At 42.5% G+C, this 19,935-nt stretch overlaps 1 long non-coding RNA gene across 4 annotated transcripts; it reads right to left on the reverse strand.

Annotated features, from left to right (window-relative positions):
* Positions 1-1,435: 1,435 nt before the first annotated feature.
* LOC120386318 lies at positions 1,436-18,241 on the reverse strand. 4 transcript variants are annotated; one of them, XR_005589652.1, is made up of 3 exons: positions 18,177-18,241; positions 5,029-5,128; positions 1,436-3,513 (listed from the first exon to the last, which is right to left on the reverse strand). It is a non-coding gene; the product is annotated as an uncharacterized LOC120386318 (long non-coding RNA). The 4 variants fall into 4 exon arrangements; XR_005589649.1 differs by lacking the exon at positions 18,177-18,241 and adding an exon at positions 10,557-10,692; XR_005589650.1 differs by lacking the exon at positions 18,177-18,241 and adding an exon at positions 7,650-7,785.
* Positions 18,242-19,935: the final 1,694 nt, after the last annotated feature.

Raw genomic sequence — 19,935 nt, forward strand, 5'->3', positions numbered from 1 at the left:
CTTGTACCCAAATAAATCTGTTAGTCTTTAAGGTGCCACCAGACTCCTTGTTGTTTTTATGGATACAGACTAACATGGCCACCCCCGATCTAGTGACAAAAGCTGCCACTTGACAGCTGGTTGGTAACCTATGTGAAATGAGTAGGTGGACTTAGACCAGTTCTTTGAAGACAACCTTCCACATCACAAAAACCACCATCACAACCAGTTTCCTTACTGGCACCAGAATTCTAAGAAATAAAGTTGTGCTATGTTTCAACCTTTCAGCATGAGTACTTATGTTTTTATCTAACTTTTGTGTGTACGTTCTGAACGCAAGACATTGGCAAGTCCTTGCAGGGAGATGCATATTGCTGCTCTCCGTGCTGCACTAGTTCTGTGGATAAATAGAAAATATCAGTCTCTTCTTCTGGCAAACCAGCACTTTGCACCAGGACTAAATTCACACCCACTATGCGGATACCTCAGAGTGTATGTAAGCGCTTTATATATAAATATTACATACATTACTGATGTCAGTTTCTACACCCTAAAGTTGGTAAATGCACTGTTCATTGTCAAACTAACAACTTGCAATTTTGCATAGGCTTAGCAGAAAGGAGCTTGGCAGAAGTTACATGGGTTTCCTAGAGGAAGTGATAACACACAGTTTTGAAGAAAAAAAAAGTTTGAGCTGTTATCTTTTGGAATTTGTGTGGTGCTATACTGGTAATAAAGTACATTCTAAGGCTTCCTGTTTATTGTGAGGAGATACAATGTTGACCACAGTATAAAAGCTTCAACCATTTGTTATTAAATGCTGCACAAGAAAAATAATATCCAAACACAAAATGGCCTGTGGTGTCCATGGTATTTATCAACAAAATGAGATTTTCCTGCCACAAGTCAAAGGGACTACTTGTGCAAGGCAGACAAGACTGGAACGGGAGCTGGGCTTCATTTGTAATGAAAGAGGTGCTGGGTGGGTGGCCGGAGAGCAGCGGCTTCTGGCCAGATACCCAGCTCTGAAGGCAGCACTGCTGCCAGCAGCGGCACAGAAGTAAGAGTGGCAGGGCATGGTGTATTGCCACCCTTACTTCCGCACTGCTGCTGGTGGCGGTGCTGCCTTCAGAGCTGGGCAGCCAGAAAGCAGCAGCTGCTGGCCAGGAGCCCAGGGTTATGAACTACCAAGCCAAGTGGTGCTGAGGCTCAGCCCTGGCACAGATTAAGCCCTGAATGGGAGCCAATTCTGCTCCCCCTGAAACCAATGTCCAATCTCCCATTGATTTCAGTGGGAGCAGAATTAAACCTCTGGCCCCTGCCTTTGTTTCTATATGTGAGTTGGAAGATGTCTGAGTGAGTGAATGTTTTTTTTTAATTAATGTTTGTGGGGTTTTATACAACATTTGTATGCAGAGAATGAAAATCGGCATAATTACAGGATAGTGTCTAGAAATGGCACAAGTAACATTTAGATTTAATTAAGATTTGTTTCTAACAACAATCCATAACAGTCAAAATAGCTAATCAAACACACAGTATGTACAGACACACAGAATTATGCATACTTGCTGTGTGGTATCTCTCACTCAACAGCTTTGTTTTCTCAGTTAATTATTCTTGCTACATTAACACAAGCCCGGACCAGTAGATTTGTAAGAAACAGGGGTGCAAATTCTACAGCTGTACAGACTGAATTTACAGTGCAACTTACCCTGGTGGCAGATAAAAAAATATTTGGCAGGGAAATAAATGAGGCTGAAATCTTGAAACTGGTCCAAGATGGTCTCTGTTCTGGTGGTCAAGTCATAATTACTACAGAGGAAGCTAAGAAATTAGCATTAGCCTTGGTAATGTAAAATACAATGAAAAAAATGGTGCCTGCCTCAAAGAGCTTCCCGTCTAAGTAGGTGTGTTGACCTCAGTGCAGACTACAAGACTTATCTGTTTCTCCAGACTTCATTCAGTGGAGTGTTTGAACCGGATGGAGGGGCTCTTTGTTTGGTAAGTGTGGTGGATGGAACTTTTAAGACCTGAGGTTGACTCCGTATAATTACTGCTCCTTTAAAGGGCTAACATTCTGTGCACTAGAATTAAAAATCTTGCCAGCTGGAATGGTTTGGGAACCTGAATTCCAGAATGGAATGAGCGGATGTATCTTGTCAGTAAGGATCCACCCATTCTGCCAGCTCCATTCATTTTTGTTAGTACTTTATTTTTCTTGTTCTTCTGATCTAGTTAACATCACTGTAGTTAATTAAAAAGACATATGGCTTTTTGGAGTTTGGAAGACCTAACAGTGGGAGAGTTACTCTGGCTGCATTAGTATTTTTGTTTATTATTATTATTATTTCAGATCTACATAGAGGATGATAGGTGCATGTGATAAATGGCAAATATAACTACACTATGCTTAATGTTGATATATTCATACTCACTACAGCTCCCTCTTCCTCCTCCCTGCATGGGATGGATCATGGTCTAGTGTTTAGAACAGATCAGGAGTTCTATTCTCAGTTCTGTCACTGACTTGTGCAACTTTGTGTAAACAAGGTAGCCTCTCTGTGCATCAGTTTCCTGATCAATAAAATGGGGGGGGGGGGGGGAATAATTTTAGTGGTTGCCTTACAGGGTGCCATGCAGCTTACTCATTATTCATAAAGAGCTTTGAAATCCTTGGACTAGAGCAGCAAGAAATATTTTCTGTTATTACGACAAAGGCAGCCCTTCTTTGAGGAGATAACTCCTACCTGACAGGCAGTTTGTAATCACCCCCATTTTACAGACAGGAACACCCCCCACCCCCCCAAGTGTCTTGGTCCAAATCACATAGCAAGTATAGGAGAGCAGGAGGCAGATGGCCTGATGCTCAGGCCTGTGCCATAACTACTAGACCTTATGATGTAAACATATACAAATAGTTAATCAATTACAAATTGTTTGGACTGATGACTCGGAAAGAGAGCCATGAGAAATGAGTATTAGTGAGGTGAGTACACTCAGCCCTCCTACAGATCTCCGAAGAACTCCATTTTCATAACAAACACTTTATACAAGGGCCGTGTACCACCACCATTTCCCATTACTTTCATGAAGTGCAGCTGGATAAATGCCAATATGCTAATAAATTCCCAACAGATTCTGAACAGCCTTTACTGTAACTTATCTCAGACAATAAAAATACAGCAGTTGTCCTGTTAATGAAATCCCACGCTTAGGGATTTCCCCTCATGGGGGTATATTGAACTCCTAATGAATCCATCATGGTAATATCTAGGAGGAGTTCTTTGTGAAAGCACAAGGAGGAGATTTATCAGAGACCTTAAAAGAACGCCAATGGAAGAGCATTTTACAGAATGTTAAAAATACTTCTGTGGCTCTCACGCTGTTTGATACAATAAAAGGTTTTATTCAAAATGTATTGGCCACCATCAAAGCTGTCCAAGATAAGGGCCTTATCTACAGATATTTGTTTGCGCTGGAACAAAAAGAACCCCGATGCATATACTGTGAGGCTATCCAACAGTCAGGCAGCTGTGGAAAGAGGTGGACATAAGAGTTAAAACCATGCTCAGTTTAAGCTGCCAAATCTCAGTTGAAAATTCTATCCTAGGTTGTTTACCTGCTCAACTGGGTTTAGTCCATCACAAAGACTTTGCAGCCCCAAGAACCAGTGTTCACCAAGCACATGATTGTACACAAATTAAAAAGTAGGCTTATGCCCAGAATAGAGCAGTGGTACTAGGACATGTTTGAATTAGCAGCCAAAGAAAGAATAGCTTATCCAGAGAAAGCAGTTAAATGGATCTGAAGAAATTTGGACCAAGTTTCTAGATACATTTGGATAAAAGTGTTGAGATGGCTCAAAGAATGCTAGAGTTCCATTCCACCTAATCCCTCCTCTTGTTCCCCCACCACCCCCAATACCCTCCTTCTCTTCTCTCCTTAGTCATAGAGGTCTTCTCCTATTTTAATCAGTTACCTCCACTCTAACATGTTATGTCTATGTAGTATTGTCTGGTCTTGTAACTTTAGCAAGTTATAAAATTGCATAATTCTATTGGCAATATCATGAAACATGCCGTATTTGGAAATATATACCACCGGTAAGTCATTTATCTTTTTGTACTTTTCATTGTTTGTTTCTTTATGAAAATCAATAATAGATTAATAATAATAAAAAGTCTTAGATAGCTGGATTAGATAGATCGGGCTATTATTCTTGCATACGGAGTGCTTCTCTGTTCAACTCAAGTGCACTTAGCAGCAGCCTGTTCATCTGAAGTCATCTTTCTTCCCTTCCTCCTCCTACTGTTGCCAAGACTACTATCCTCCCTGTCCCTCTGGACCACAACCCCCATGTAATTCTTTAACCCTTCTCCACTCTGAGGACTGACACTAAGTCCTTCTGGGTTTCTTCTACTATGTCTCCAAAACTCCATCCATTACTCTCCCTTCCTACTGCCAGCTCCCCTGTCCAGGCACTGATTGTCTGGTTCTGCTATCAGTGATGCACCCACCTACAGTGTTGAGGAGGGCAAGGAGTGGGAATGCAATAAGTGTCAAATCTGCACTTACGCTCAAATAATAAAAAGTTGGGGGAGGACATATCCCTGATACTCTTCCTGGTGGTTGCAACTATGATCTCTGCTACTGCTATCTACATCCCTCTATCTCTTGCATTGCTCTTCTCCAATCTAGCCATAATGCAGTAATAAAATTCATCTACCAGGCAGAGTACTTTAATGGTTACTCCAACCTACTTCTCTTCCCCACACCTTTAGTCCCATAGCGGTGCCTAAGCCACACAACTAACCACTCTTTTGTTGCCTTCCCCTGCTTTCCTTGTCATGTCTTGATTCCATGCAGTTACCCATGTCTGGAAACCCTTCCTGACCCAGCCCACCGTGCTTTAGCTTCTTCAGATCTCTCCCTTAAAAACCCACTGCTGCACTGAGGCAGACAAACACTAGTTTTACCTTCTTAATACTTGTATCCAAAATGCACAACCAAAAAAACTATACATAACCTGCAAAAGAAGGCACTCACCAAAACAATCACATGTATCTTATTTCTGTAATCCTGCCGTTCAATGCTTGTTTCCCTCCATCATATCAATGTCTTAGAGACAGATTCTGAGGACTGACACCTGTACAAATCCAAAGTCACTTTAGTATACGTGTAATAGTGATCAGAATTTGGCCTTTTGACCATAAGCTTTTAAAGACAGGGATATTGTCTTTTGTTTATTTTAAAGCACCATGAACATTTATAGCATTATATAAATAATATCATATTTAAACCTGCCAAGTGAAATCCATTGCTAACTGCGATTCTTTGATTTTCTCTTGCTGATATATGGATATGCTGGAAGGTTCTTTGCACCTTTAAGTCTTTAAACCATGATTTGAGGACTTCAGTGGCTCAGACACAGGTTTGATACAGGAGTGGGTGGGTGAGATTCTGTGGCCTGCATCATGCAGGGGGTCAGACTAGATGATAGTAATGGTCCTTTCTGACCTTAAAGTCTATGATTGTAAGTGTGATACTGTCCTACAAGTCTTGAAACACGAGACACAAAGATCCAGTGGCTGAAAGCTGAAACTAAACAAATTCAAACTGGAAATAAGGTCTAATTTTTTTTCTAACAGTGAGGTTAATTAACCATTGGAATTGATCAAGGGTCATGGGGGATTCTCTATCATGGGCAATTTTTAAATCATTATTGGATTTTTTCCTAAAAGATATGGTCTAGCTACAACAGGAATTATTTGGGGAGAGGGGGGAGTTCTATGGCCTGTTATGCAGGAGGTCAGACTAGATGATCACTTTGGTAACTCCTTCTGGCCTTAATCTATCAAATCTATAAAATCTACACACACACACACCCCAAATACCATACCCTTATATAGGAATTGTAGAAACATTCATGTTTGTCTAGCATTTTTTTCCTTACCAAAAAAAATAATAATAATAATCACACTGTGTTCTATTGATCTGAATCAGAATTTTTTTTAAAGAAAAACAAAGTAATAAGTTACTCTGTTTTTGGCTGATTTGCAGAGAAAAGAACTAACGAGACAGAGCAGAGCAGGTAGGATATGTGCTAAAAAGTCTGATGCAAAAACAAAAACAAAAAAACATTCCTGAGACACTTTTACCTCCAAGCTCCAAACATTCTAAAAAACACTTTGTAAACTGATGTTCCTATTTGTAATAAATAAATAAAGACGCCAGGTAATTGACAATAATGAGAATCTCAGAACTTCATTATGAGCCCTGCAGCAAAGGAGAAAAGCTCCTTGGTAATTTATTAAATAGAGCTGAACACTGACAGAGCTTCAAAACGTGTTGAAAGATCCCGCTGTCTGATCGGGTTAGCGTCAGATAACCATCTTGGTGTTTTGCTCAATCCTGTCTTGGAACTAGAATGATTCAGCAGCAGCAGCAGCTGCATATGCCATTTACCTTCCCAAGGCTAGAGCATCTTTCAATTGAACAGAAAAGGTTAATGTCTTTTGCAGTGATCAGTCCTTCATTCCATATGGCACAAGAATGTAATCTGTAATTATGCAGCGTATTATTTGAAGAATTTAACTTATTTGTTCAGCTGAGGGGTTGACAGGTGATATTGTTGTGAAATTCTCAGACAGGATATTTATAGACCTTTTATCTCTACCCACCATCAGTCCTAAAACGTCAAATAATATCTAGATGGAGGGTTGTCTCAGTCCAACTTTCCTGCTCTGTTGCTTTCCGTTGGTTTTGCTTTTTGAGTCCGTCCCCCCCCCACTCACCCTTGGTGCTTAGAACTTGGCAGAGAGGAGCAAAAGGGAACGTGACTCACACTGGTGACTTCATTTGTTGTAAAAGACCTGAATAACTGCTCTAGCCCAGTTACGGGAAAGCTGCGCCCCCCTCCTCCCCCAGCCTCAGAAAGACTTCGGCCCATGTTTGTAACATGAGCAGCCCAGCTGATCTCAGCGGTCATTATATCATTCCTCTTCTGTTCACTAAACTTGCTTGTTCTGTATTCAAGTTAACCCCTTCTTGGAACTTTAAAGAGCCTTGAGATTAGGGGGCAGCTTCCTGCTCCCAACAGATTTCTGATTAGTTTAAGCGTGGAGAGGTTTCAAGTTCTCTCACATGGAGCTGTAGTTCTAACAAATGCCTCCCTCCCTTTCCCTTTTGTTAGTGCAACAATAAGAACAAATCTTAGACATGAACTAATCTGGCAGCAATTGGACGAGAGTAAAAACTTGTAGCAGGCTGGTTTAAAACAATGTCAACATAGAATATAATAAAGTAGTTTAGACACATCCCAAGAAAGCCCAGTGTGACGCACTGCTACAACAGCTCCAGCAACAAGTTCTAGAGAAGCTGAAGCAGTTTCCCTCTGATTTTTTTTTAGGGGTGGGGAGTCAGGAATAGGAGAAAAATCACTACAGATGCCTATGCTGCATTCTACCAAAATATATTTTCATTTTTAATTATGTAATCAACAATGAGAGTGGCATTCGCATTGAGGGGGTGGAACAGATGGCCAAGGCTTAGTGTAAGTAAGATCTTAATTAAAACAACTTTGGTTCTGCTCTAATAGGGTTTTTGTTCAGCTTCAACATGGTTAGCATGAGCACTTGTAAAGGACAAACCAGAATGCCCCAACCTACCGTGATTTCTTCCCCAACTGCTTCAAGGCTGCTCCACATCCATGTCAGAGCGGCAAGGATCCTCCCATAAACACTTCAATGTCCCAAATCCTTGCAGTGCTAGAAGCAAGTGCTGGTTCCCCCTGGGAAGCTAGGAATCCTCCTTCCCAATGGGATAAAGCTCCTGTTTCTAACCCAATGGACATATAATGACTTTAAAGTGATAACATAGTTACAGACCAAAGGGTAATGGAGGGGGAACTAAGTTGGCTTTAAGCCACCTTTGTGCCATCCTGCTCCTGGGCTGCTCTGGGGAATCCCCAGGTGTAATTTAGAAGACAAGCCCAGGGGTCTGTCTAAGTTAGGGCAACCTCCTGGGGCTGCCTTATCAGCCCACAGACCTGCCAAGGATCTCCCTAATGGTGCATCCTGTGGACACACTCCTTATGCCAGATCTTGCCACGTGGTCCGTAGAAGGCAGCTTGATGGCTGCGTCTGCACCAGGAAGTCCCCCCCCTTGTCAGGTACATGCTTCCAGACCCCTTTACACTGCTCTGCCCTTGCACTTGCCGAACAGGGGCCCTAAGGCAGCTACTTGAAGAGGACGTTAAAACAGAGAGAGACTCATGGCCAGAAGGTAGGTGAGAGAGACTCACGGCCAGAAGGTAGGTGAGAGAGACTTACGCATCTTTGACTATTTATCACATGGCTTTGCAACCCATCACACAGCTATCACATCTCCATCTGTAGCGTATGTGTTTGTGTGCATGTGTACACACACAGTACATAGTTATCTACTCTACAGATCCAAGTTCTTGTAAGGGTGCCCATCACCACAGGTTTTGTGAAACACAGCATCCGACTTCATACACCACAGGCTAGACACCATGTTATGTAAAATAGACCCAGCCCCTGTATAAGTGATCTGAACAGATCTCGCTATTTGCGATGATTAAAAGTGAAGCTTTCCCGGATGTTGTGTGAGGTTTTATCTCCCTAATTTCCTATGCTCCATTCATTCTGATTTTAAATCTTAAGTAGACCACAGGCAGTTAGTGAGTTAGGTTAAGTCAATGCTACAGCCGCGCAGCTACGGTGCTTCAGCTGGGCTGCTGTAGCACAGATGTTTCCTACAGTGACAGAAGGGATTTTCCCCCTCAGTGTAAGCAGGCCAGCTCTCCGATAGGGAGTAGCTAAATCAATGGAAGAATCCTTCTCTTCACCTAGCCACATCTATACTGGGGGATAGTTCGACATAACTATGGTGCTCAGGGTGTAAATTCTTTCCACAGCCCTGCGTGATGTAGCTAGGTTGACCCAAGTTTTATGGGTAGACCAGGCCTTAGTAAGAGCCAACCCAAGAGTGGCTGAAGCAGAGAGCTATTTGGAAAGGCATTTCTCAAAGAGCAAATACTATTATGCATGCCCATGTACCACCTAAACAGTATGTCATAGACACAGAATGCATTGGGTCACAACATTCATAGCTGGAAAGTCCGGCATCTGCTTTTTACATTGCAATATAATGGGGGTGGTTAGCTCACCAGTCACATTCAAAGTGCTCCATGGCCCGTTTGCTGATTTGCCACTGCCATCTTTGGAGGGATTCTATAGAAATAGAAAGTTTGGTGGAGGCCACATAACTCTTCTGTGAGTTTTCCCCATTCATCAATGGATATTTTTTCCCAGGGTGGGAAGGTGACAGTTCCAAGGAAGAGGATAGGAGTTGTGGGGAGGAGAGCAGGAGGTGTACAGTAGGGGAGAACAAAAGAAGAGGGGAAGGAGAGAGACAAGGACAGGAGTCAGGCAGGGTGGAGATGGACAGGATCTGGGCGAATAGGAGCAGAAGGGTCTATAAACATTAAAGCATAGGTTGCCAAAAACAGTGGTATGTGAGCTTGTTGGTAGAGGTGCGCTGTAATAGGGTTCTCTGTCTCCTTTAAGGAGTAGTGGGGCCTGTGGCTAGCCAACCCCATTGCATGACATGGCTTCTTGAAAGAAAAAGGTATTCAAGGGAGCAGCAGACTAGCAGAGGGAGGGAGCTACCTCCTTAACATGATAAAATACAGCTGTTAGATGCCTTCTAGGATGATTAAAAAGGAGAGGGCTAACAGCCTGGAGAGCAGAATTGCAGGGAAGCATCAAGTGAGGAGGGAGAGACTCCCTGGGATGAGATTCAGAACCAGGAGGGAGAGCGGTGGGATGGGGAAGCCTTCCTGAATCATGGCCCACCATCGAGGAGGGCGGTTGGAGGGCCCTGGGACCCAGAGGGCAAATGTGAGTCCCAGGACTAAGGAAGGTTCCATGGAATGGGGCTGGAACCTCAATACTGGTGGGGTGGGGAAGCCTATTTGGGTCACTTCACAACCCCGGGCAGGAGAGCTGTGGAATCCCTTAACCAAGAGGAAGAAACAATGAGACCAGGACAGGAGGAGACGCAAGGGAAAGAATCCAGAACGGTCAGCGGCTGCAGCTTCCTGGCTCAGAGGGAACTGGGAACATGAAGCCTTGAGAAAAGGGTGAATTGGAGCTGAAACAGCCTGATGCCAGGTGAAGTCCCACACTTCCAAACAAAACTCACCCAATCTCTCTCCCCCGCCCCCCTGGTTTTTATACATACCCCATCAGAGCCCTTTCTACCCTTCCCCTCCTAAGCCCTCCCCACACTTCAGCCAGAATCCTACCCTCACCCCCACCCCCAGTCTAACCTTGTTAGACCTGAGTGGGAAAATGAGTTTTCCTGTTTTGTGAAACTTTTTATGATTTAAAAAATGATCCCACTCTGCATCAGGACAAACAACTGAGACCTTTCAAAGACAGTCATGAAAAACCAGAGAGAGAGAGAGAGCCCACCAACACATCCTAGAATAGCCAATAGCCGGGTGGTCAGGGCACTCATCTGAATCAAACCGAGTAGGGACAACGAACCTGGTCTGCGCATCCCAGGTGAGCATCCTGCCCCCAGGCTGTTCTGAGGTGTCCCGCTCTCTCGTTTTGGCTAGAAATTCTATCCTAGACCTGAGAAACCATCCCAGTGAAAGTTCTGTCAAAACCGGTGGGTACCTGGAAAACATAAGTTTCTACAAATCAGCATTTTCCAACTGGGAACAGTTTCACTGAAAAATTCCCAGCCAGCTCTAAACCTCATGGCTTCTACCCCTCCCACTTTGACTCCCCCATCCTAATTCCCTTCACATCTAATTCCCCCCAGGCAGATCTCCATCAGATACACTCCACAATTAAATTAAGTATTTACAGACTTGTAGTAAATTAAGCTATTGAGACCGAAAATAAATGTGCACAAAAAGGAGAAATTTGCACGTGGTTCTTCAAACATCAGTTTAAGAAGGCGGCACATGTATCAATGTTTGGGAAATGCTGCACTAGAGCACATTCCCCTAAAGAAAAGCAACCCATCAAACTCATTAAAATAAAAGGAACCAACAGCTCTTGCATAAACGTTAACATTGATTTTAGTGGAGTTGCAGGGATGAGTTTAGCTTGAAATCTATAAAGCACTTTCAAAGCAGGAGCACATTGCATACAAATGAGTGGTAAATAATCTGCATTGATAATAGAACTCCAAGCGGCTCATATAGATTGAGAAAAAAAACCAAAGCAAACACATACTGTACAATTAGGAACTGGTTGTTAAATATCATCTATCTATCTACATTTGTACATGCACTCATTACCATGGTGTCTCTGCAGCTATTATTTGCATGTTATGTTATTTATTGATTTATGTAACCCTTAATATACAAGCCTTGGAGTGCATTACAAATTGCCAAACCTTATCACTGAAATAAGCAATACTTGGCATTTATTCAGTGTCTTTCAAAGGGTAGAAGAATATTGTTCTTCTGATTGGATTCTAGGATACCACAGGGATTAGTGCATTTGAAACCTAAATAGATAGGCAAATTAAGGCACAGAAAGGCAAAGGGCTTTAGCCAGGATCACCCAGTGAGATAGGACCAGGGGTCCTGATGCCCAGTTCCCTGGTTTACCCATTAGACCACACAACCTCTCTAACTACTGCCACTGTACATCTTGGATAAAACATCGCAGCAGCTTTAGAAGCATATAGCAACACTACACAGCAAGTCAGGTGCAGGAAGTGAAATATGCAGCCAATTGAAGCTTCAGGGCAATTTAAGTGGGTTGAATACACTTACAAATAATAGCAAAATGAAGAAGTTGAGTTCGTATGTATAGCAAGCATAGCAAAGCAACGAGTAGGGGAGAAGGTCCTAGGAATGAGTAGGGCAGAGCAATGAGAGACTCAGGAGATTGCAAACCTACAAACTGAAGTAGAGATGGGAGGAATCTTTGAGTTGCCCCAAACTTCTGCCTTTATTAAAGTATTTGTATCTCTCAAAGACTGAGATTAGATCAAGCAAAACATCTGAAAGCAAAGCCCACTGGCCAACCCCCCCTTCAATAGTCTTAAGCCAGGAACACAGATGAGATCGAACAGGTCCTTGTGAAACACACACTGTGGCTACTTCCCATGCACCCACCTCTCTGCTGCTGCTGGGAGTTTAACAGTTCATGGCAGCCATTACCATCCCAAGCTGGTTTTATGCTGCCCTATTCTAGAACCATTTCAGTGCACGGAGCATCCCCAGTGGTCTCTTACTCACCCCGAGCCCCTGTCTTCCCAGGACATCTCAACTAAGACTTTGTGTATCTGCACAGCCCCTGTGAGCCCATGAAATCTCTGCTTCATTTCATTAGCTGCTGGCATTTGTGCACGTCACAGACGCTTGCATGGATCACTGATGGATTCCAAGTTCCAGCAGTCTTACTTATTGGTGGATGGACACAACTAGCCCACTCCAGATCTCACTGCCCGAGAGCAGCTTTGGGAGCTCTAGAGGATACCAAAAAATCTTGTTCAATATTCACTGAAAATTGAGTCACTATTAGGTATTTAACTAAGAGTAAAAAAAAAGCAGTTTGATCCCCATCCTAATATGAAACATATGTGTTCAGAGCGCTCCAAGGGGCTATAGCTATTTGTAGTGGGATGAAATGAAGAACGGCAAAACTAAGGCAGAATAACAAGATAGGCTTCCTGACCATGAAACCTGTTAGCTGGTGGAGTAATCGCCTGTGGGAGGACTGGAGTGCTTTGGCAGATCTAGCTTCAGTGCTCCTAGCAAGTTGCTGAGAGACACAGGGCCCTCAGCCATGCAGGACCCTCACCACTAGCCTACTAATGAGCCTCCTGGCATGGCTTATTGCTGCCACCTGAGAAAAGCCCATTGATTTTAAATGTCATTAAAAACAAGATGTTAGACAACAATTTCCAAAGAGTAGCTTTTGGTAGCATGGGAGAAAATACCAGGGGGAACTTCTGAACAACTTTTCACTAATATTCTGAATATTTATTTTTAAACCTTTTCCTAGATTACTTAAATAAAGATTCCAACACTGCTTGAACCCCTTCTCTCTCACCCTGCTGCCCTCTCCCCAGAAGCTAGCTGCTTTTTCAGAAGCACCCTCTGATCCAATAGCCACTTTCCTTTCTATTATTGCCAGATAAAATAAAAACAACAATAAAGAAAACTATGTTAAGGCAGCGTTAAGGTTGGGAATACATAATCGGTCATTTCAAATAAAAACCATTACAAGGATGCTGTGACTATCCCAAAAACCAGCATTACAAGAAATCAAAAACACATTAAAGAAATACAGAACGAAGGCACCCAAAGTACCGTAAACATATAGTGTTATTACCGGGAAGAGTTATGATGAAAGCATTTGTAGGAGTCTGTTTGGTGCCTTGGAATTTCCTTAGTTTTTAAAAGTGTCACACCTGAACACTAAACAAGAAACCTACAGAGAATGCTACCATACACTGGCTGCTTTGGTGCGAATTTGTCCCTTGAAATTTGCAGCTGACTTATTGGTTTAGAGGGCTGTGAAGACTGGCACTGTCTGCAGGGAGAGCCAAACGCCAGTGTCTGTACTTTACAGGCTTTCCCAACACTGCTGCCTCAGTTCTGCCAGCAGCGCTGTTCCAATGGCAGTACAGCTGAAGCTGCAGTGCCATGGGAATCTTTCCAAACACTGATGCCAGAGCTGGTGAGCAGCCAGTGAGCCTCTAAAGAGCAGACACAGTTGGGCCTGTTAATCTACCTATGAAAACTCTTGACAAGTGTCCAGTCTCCCTTAGATCACTGAGTCATTACAACAAAATACCTGTAGAGAAAGGGTGGTGATTGGTTGAATTTCCTCTGTCACAATGGCCCCACATAAGTTACCTGAGCCTGGCTATAACCTGTTCAGTCAAAACAATTAGATACAATCATTAATTTAGCTTAGTTACAACCTACTTTCTTCAATTGCAGGCGCTGCGCAAGATTTCAACCAATTTTCATTATACTGAAGTGTCAGTTATTCCATTGGTAAGATATCTGTGGAAAGAAAAAACTGACAGGATGCTAAGTTTCCTAAAGAACCCTCTTTTGAATTCCTAAAGTCATTAATGATGAATGGTCGGAAAAATATATTCTGCACACAAAGAGGAAGTGTGGAAAGTTTGGGGGACACTAGGCTGTATTTTTCATACAAAACAAAGACTGAATCCCTTTAATTGCAAAATGAAGCTCAGCCTTACCTGCAACCAGCACCTCCGTAATAAAGAAGGGCCTAGTCTAACACTTGCTCACACAAGTATCTCTGCAGGACCCAAAAATAGATGCGATATTACTATTAACGCTGGACATGCATGTTTACAGGAAAAGCACAAACCACCAACAGAAGAATTTTCAGAGGGATATAACCCTTGTGCTTCAGGGCTTAAACCAACCTTTAATTAATGGGAATTAGGAAGAAACTTTCCCTGGGACAAGTTATCCCCTCCCTTCCAAGTGTAGGGTTTCTTGCTCGCTTTTCTGAAGCAACTGGTATTGACCACTGATGGAAACAGGACTGGATGGCCCTTGGGTTTTAAGGCGTTACAGGACCTAATTTAAAGGTAAGGTCCAAACTACTAGATTGTGCCTTTCTATGCTTTAAAAAAAAAAAAATCATGGAAGTGGCAGGCTTACTGCGCTCACAAGTATCCTTAGCACAATGAACCACACAGGCAGGAGGGTATTAATGTACTATGAAAACATTTCACATTTCAAGCTTCCAGAGACAAGGCAAAAAAACCCATGAATGCAACATGGGCTGTTTGTTTGTTAATAGTGCCAGCGGGCACCTCCAAAAACCTTTTTCACAACTCTTTTGCCAAAAGGTAACAGAGAGCCCTCTAGAGGCAGGAAACACAAATAGACCTTTCATAAAACTAAAAGAAAGGAACGCACAGATGCCTGCAGCATCTGTCTCTCCTGCATATCAGAGGCCTTGTTCCTCAGGATACGAATGGCTACCATTGACTTCTGCAAGGCCCCTGGAAACTATTGATTTATTCCATTGCCTTCAGCCTTTTGATTTTAATGATTATCGTTCTTCAGCTGCAGTTAGGAACACAGAAGTAATTAAGTCAAGAAAACCAGGCATTAAGAATAAACTTCACCTAAACAGCCATGTCAATGTTGCTATAAAATGATTTGGTATTTTTTCTTTTGTCCCCCCCTCCCCTCCGCAGGTAAAATCCTGGCCCTGTTGAAGTCAAAGGGAGTTTTGCCATTCATAGCCAGGATTCAGAAGCCTAAGTCATTGATGTTTGTAAAGTGCATTTTACTATGAGCCAGCATTTTTGTTGTTACTCCACTAAAAAGACTGCTAGAGAGCAAGAGGGCAGATGTTAAAAATCTGACTCCATTAAGTGGGAAGTAGAAACTCAGAGCTTTTTCATATATATATATTTTTTTTTTTAATTTTCGGAAAAAGCAAGAGAGAAATCATATTGAATACCAGAAGGTGACAGGACTGTAGGTTACCTTATGTAACAGTTTCCTGGAGGTATTTGCTATGCTGCCCAGAGTGTGATTTGGAAAGTACATCCCTTTACATGACAGTAGAATCTATTTTAGGATCAGGAAAATAGAATCTCAAACTTCACACTCAAATATTGTAGCTAATCTGCTCCATTACAAACAGTGGAGTTAGAATAAATTTCTTTCTGGCTTATTCAGAATGAAAGACTCTCCTCAAGGGAAAAATGGTCATGTTATACAAGCATTTATGGTACAAGTTGATGTTTTCCCAGACATATTTAGAACATTTATTAGAGCTCTTTCTCATTTGATGTTTAAATAGCTGCTGCTCCATTTTAAACATTCTGCCCATTCTAATGGATAATTAAACTCTCTCCCATTTGCTCAGCACACTGACTTATTAGAATAGTGGTTTTCAACCGGTGGTCTGACCCCAGAGGTCTGCAGACTTTTATCTAAGACTTCCAAAGGGGTCCATGCCTCCATTTGAAATTTTGTAGTGGTCCACAAATGAAAAAAGATTGGAAACCACAGCTGGGACAGTGCCTCCCGGCCTGGATAGACAGACTTGTGCTAGTGGAGCTTGAGCTAGTGCGCAAGAACTAGTGTGGATGGAACAACTTGAGCTGGTCAGGTGGGCTTGAGAGCATGAACTGCAGCTCAAGCTACAGCATCCACACTATTTTTAGTGCACTAACATGAGCCCTGCTAGTTCAAGTCTGTCTACTGGGCTGGGAGGCAGGCTCTTGGCTGCGGTATAATGTCCCTAAGCAGAAAAACATTAAGATTGATGAACATCTCACACATGACAAGGTGTAATACGATCCACTAGCCCATTGCCCTGGTCAACTTTTGTTTGGTTTGCTGGAGCTAGTCAGCATGGGTCTCCACATCCAGCTACACCTACTTAATGTATATTAGATCAAAACCCACCGTATTCTCTTATATTTTATTTTGAACATTGCTTCTTGAGTTCCCCAGCAGTACATAGGTGAAGCTGATTAGCTTTGTCATTGCCCTGTACCACAGGTAAGAGGTCGGCTGAAGACACTTGGCCAGGAAGAGCTGTGGAAAGGGACGCTCACGGGAAAATTGGGGCCCTCTAGTAGACGACTTGAGAACAAACGCTGCTGATTCTCTCTGCCTAGCTGAAAGCAACAAACTCTGGGACAGCTGAAGCCAGGTACCAGTGAGGAGGACCAATACAATGACAGGATGGAACTTCAGTACCAAGATACAATCCAGCTCTCCTTGAAGTCAGTATCTGATTGCAGTGGCAATGGACTCCAGTCCTTAGTGAAGAGATAGGTCCTTTGAACACCCATTGCCAGGGAGCAATGGGGACGCGCAGGACACAGAAAGTGAATGCAAGTTTTACATGGATTCTTTACTAATAGTGACCCCTTCTACAGCTGTCAATGGACTGCCACTGCTCTAGATTATGGATTTACTTGGATCCTGTAAAAGCAGGAACAGTCAGTTCTCTAAGACCACAGGCAAAGGCTTGGTTGATCACAAATTGGAGAATCTCTGCCTTAGGAAATTAGGCAATCTAGGTCTGGGTATTCACCAGTTTCCTAAGGGTTAATGCAAATGTATCCCCATCCCTCTAGATACCGCTAAGCCATCCCCCGCCAGGGTCGTCTTACTTCTAGCTCAATGATACCTCTGAAGAGCAATTACTTTACTTTTAGAATGCACCAATCTGTACAAAGTGATAGCTGTTTTCAAAGAGTTACCCATTTCCCTGGCACTGCAGAACATTAGCCCCTGGGCCAAGTCAATCCTGGGTGTAGTTTGTGTTGCTAACTCCAGGATACAGAGAAGCAAAGGAAACACATAATGAGCCAATGAATTAGAATAGAATGGCATAAACCCGAAGACAAAGTTTGACACTTTGGTTTTAGGGTAGCCTCAGTAATGAAACATTTTAAAAGCGCACCATATTAAATTACTGGATTTTTTTTCATTAGCCATGTTCATTGTAAAAGAGATTTTCAAAACCAGTATTCTCAAGTCAAAAGGTTGCTTGTTATATTTTTGAAGGCAACTTTATGGTGGTCTTCTCAATAGTCCCTTCATTCACAGGTGGTGGAACTGAGGGAGCTATCATCCCTGCAATGGAAATACTGGGGGCAGATGCATGTTTCACATCTGCAAGGTATTTGGGGGGCAGAAGAGTGGGACCTAGCTATATTTCCATACCTGTATGCATTGGGATGGAGGGAGGAAGGAGGATGTGGAAATGAGAGAAGGATCCAAAGGACACAAGATAAGTATGGCTGCCAGAGAGCAGATAGGACTCCCTGACCCAGTCCAGACAAGCCTTACAGCCACCACAAGTCCCAGCAGAGATATCTGGCCCAGGAAAGAGGCAGGAACACATGTGCCAGCTAAAGGGGTGAGGGGGACAGGACAGGGTGCATCCACGCACAGGCACAATTAACTGAGGGGAGGTTGAGGCCCACAGGGCACCAGCTGCCACTGCCATAGGAACAGCAGCAGCAACTATTGGGATGCCTTTTCCCAGCCTGGAGTCAGCTGTGCACCCCTCCACCTCGTCTCAGTATTTCCCCCTCACTCCTGCTCCTATCCTATGCCCCCCATTAAAGGGAGTTTTCGTTCCCCCCACACACACACACACTTTCACCTTCAAACCCGTTGTTCAGTGCTGAAAGAGTTCTTTCCTTCTAGGTACTGCAAGGGTTCTTTCCTTCTAGAGCTCCAGCAATCTTTTCCAGTAGAAAGCCTACTGAAACATTCTGACAAGGCTAAGCTGTATTTGCCAGCCTGAAATGGAAAAACATGATCTTGGAAGTTAGTCATATGGCCCACGTGTTTTTAAGCCACTTCTGTGATTAAAATGAAGAAATGAATAACAAAGTCTTTGGATCCTTGCACTTTATTAACACTTCAAAACACATCCTACGGTAAGGGAATCTCTTGCCCCTACCCCCTTTGCTACTCAATCACTGTTTCGAAACAATTTAAATTCCTTGCAATAAGCAAATAGATACTTGAGGCACTATGTGAATACAAAAGTGACAATATAAAAACAATTCAACCTCATGCAATACACTTAAATATATAAGGAAATGTAGCATCATAATACAACACACACAAGCACTGTTAGAACAATTCTCATAAGTGAATATACAATATGCATAGCATGTTTAATAACAGGTTTACAGCTCATGCACAAGTAACCAGTCAGCCTAAATAGGAAAGAAAAAGTCTTAAAATACTGGATAACTGCTTAAGCCACAGCTTACAAAACCTGCTGTATCACAGCCTCTCTGCTCAGGATTGCAACTGCACAGTAACAGTCAAAATAAATAAGTGAGGACTATGTTTAAATGACACAACAGATCCCTTATTTCTAATAATCGGCCCTTCTTGTTTTCATCCAAGGTTCATTAGCCAACACGCTGAGAGGAGATTGCCAGAATAAAGCAAGAGTTGTGTACTCTCAAAAACTATTTTAATACTGATCATAATTATGTGCATTTTTAATCAATACAAGTAGTTACAAAAGTCTAACATTACTGCTAGATGTCTAATACTGTGATTACATTATATTATATACACCTAACACTGGAGAAATGTCTTGGATGAGAAGTTTGATCAGTCACTCAAAGTACAAAGTATAGGTATTAGATTGTCTTTCTTTTTTGTTCACTTCGGATGGGGAGCAAAGGAAGAACTGAAGAGGCAAATAATTCTCCTTTCAAACCAGTGTAAAATGGGCAGGGTGATAGCAAGGTGTGTCCCAGACAAGGATAGAAGTTAAGCAATATAAACCCCCATACTACGGGCACAAGAAGCTCCAACTGCCTAGATTTAAGATGAAGCATCCCCTATTGGCAGGTTATGGCATAATAGGAGATTAAAGTCTTCCTCTGAAGCATCTGGTACTGGCCAATGTCAGTGACATCAAACCAGTGGGTCATCTAGTCCTGTATACTCTGTATGGTATTTCCTATGTTCCCAATGCCAGAGGCTCATTTACAGCATCAGACCACAGATCTGTATTTTTCCAGTGGAATTTAGTCAGACTGGACAAAATTATACAGGGCATCTGCACTGAGCCAACAATTCAGGTGGAGTTTATTGTCCGAGTCACACACATACTTTGATGCTGGTTCCAAAGGAAGACAATTCTTCCTTTCTAGATGAGGAGCCGCAAGGGAGAAGTGGGAGGAAAAGGAAAAATGAGGAGGGGATAAAGGCAGACAGATCTCTAGAACTAAAGGTAAAAATAGAGGCATTGTTTATACTAGTATAACATTTCCTCCCATCACAGCGAATCTCTAGCAAAGAAGAATGACATTTTATATACTATATTGCTCAAACCCTAGAGCAAACAGCATCATTAATAAATAGCTTAGCAATAACTAGAGTCACATTAG

The sequence above is a fragment of the Mauremys reevesii genome, linkage group 18 (assembly GCF_016161935.1).
Source record: "Mauremys reevesii isolate NIE-2019 linkage group 18, ASM1616193v1, whole genome shotgun sequence".
NCBI classification, from domain to species: Eukaryota; Metazoa; Chordata; order Testudines; family Geoemydidae; genus Mauremys; species Mauremys reevesii.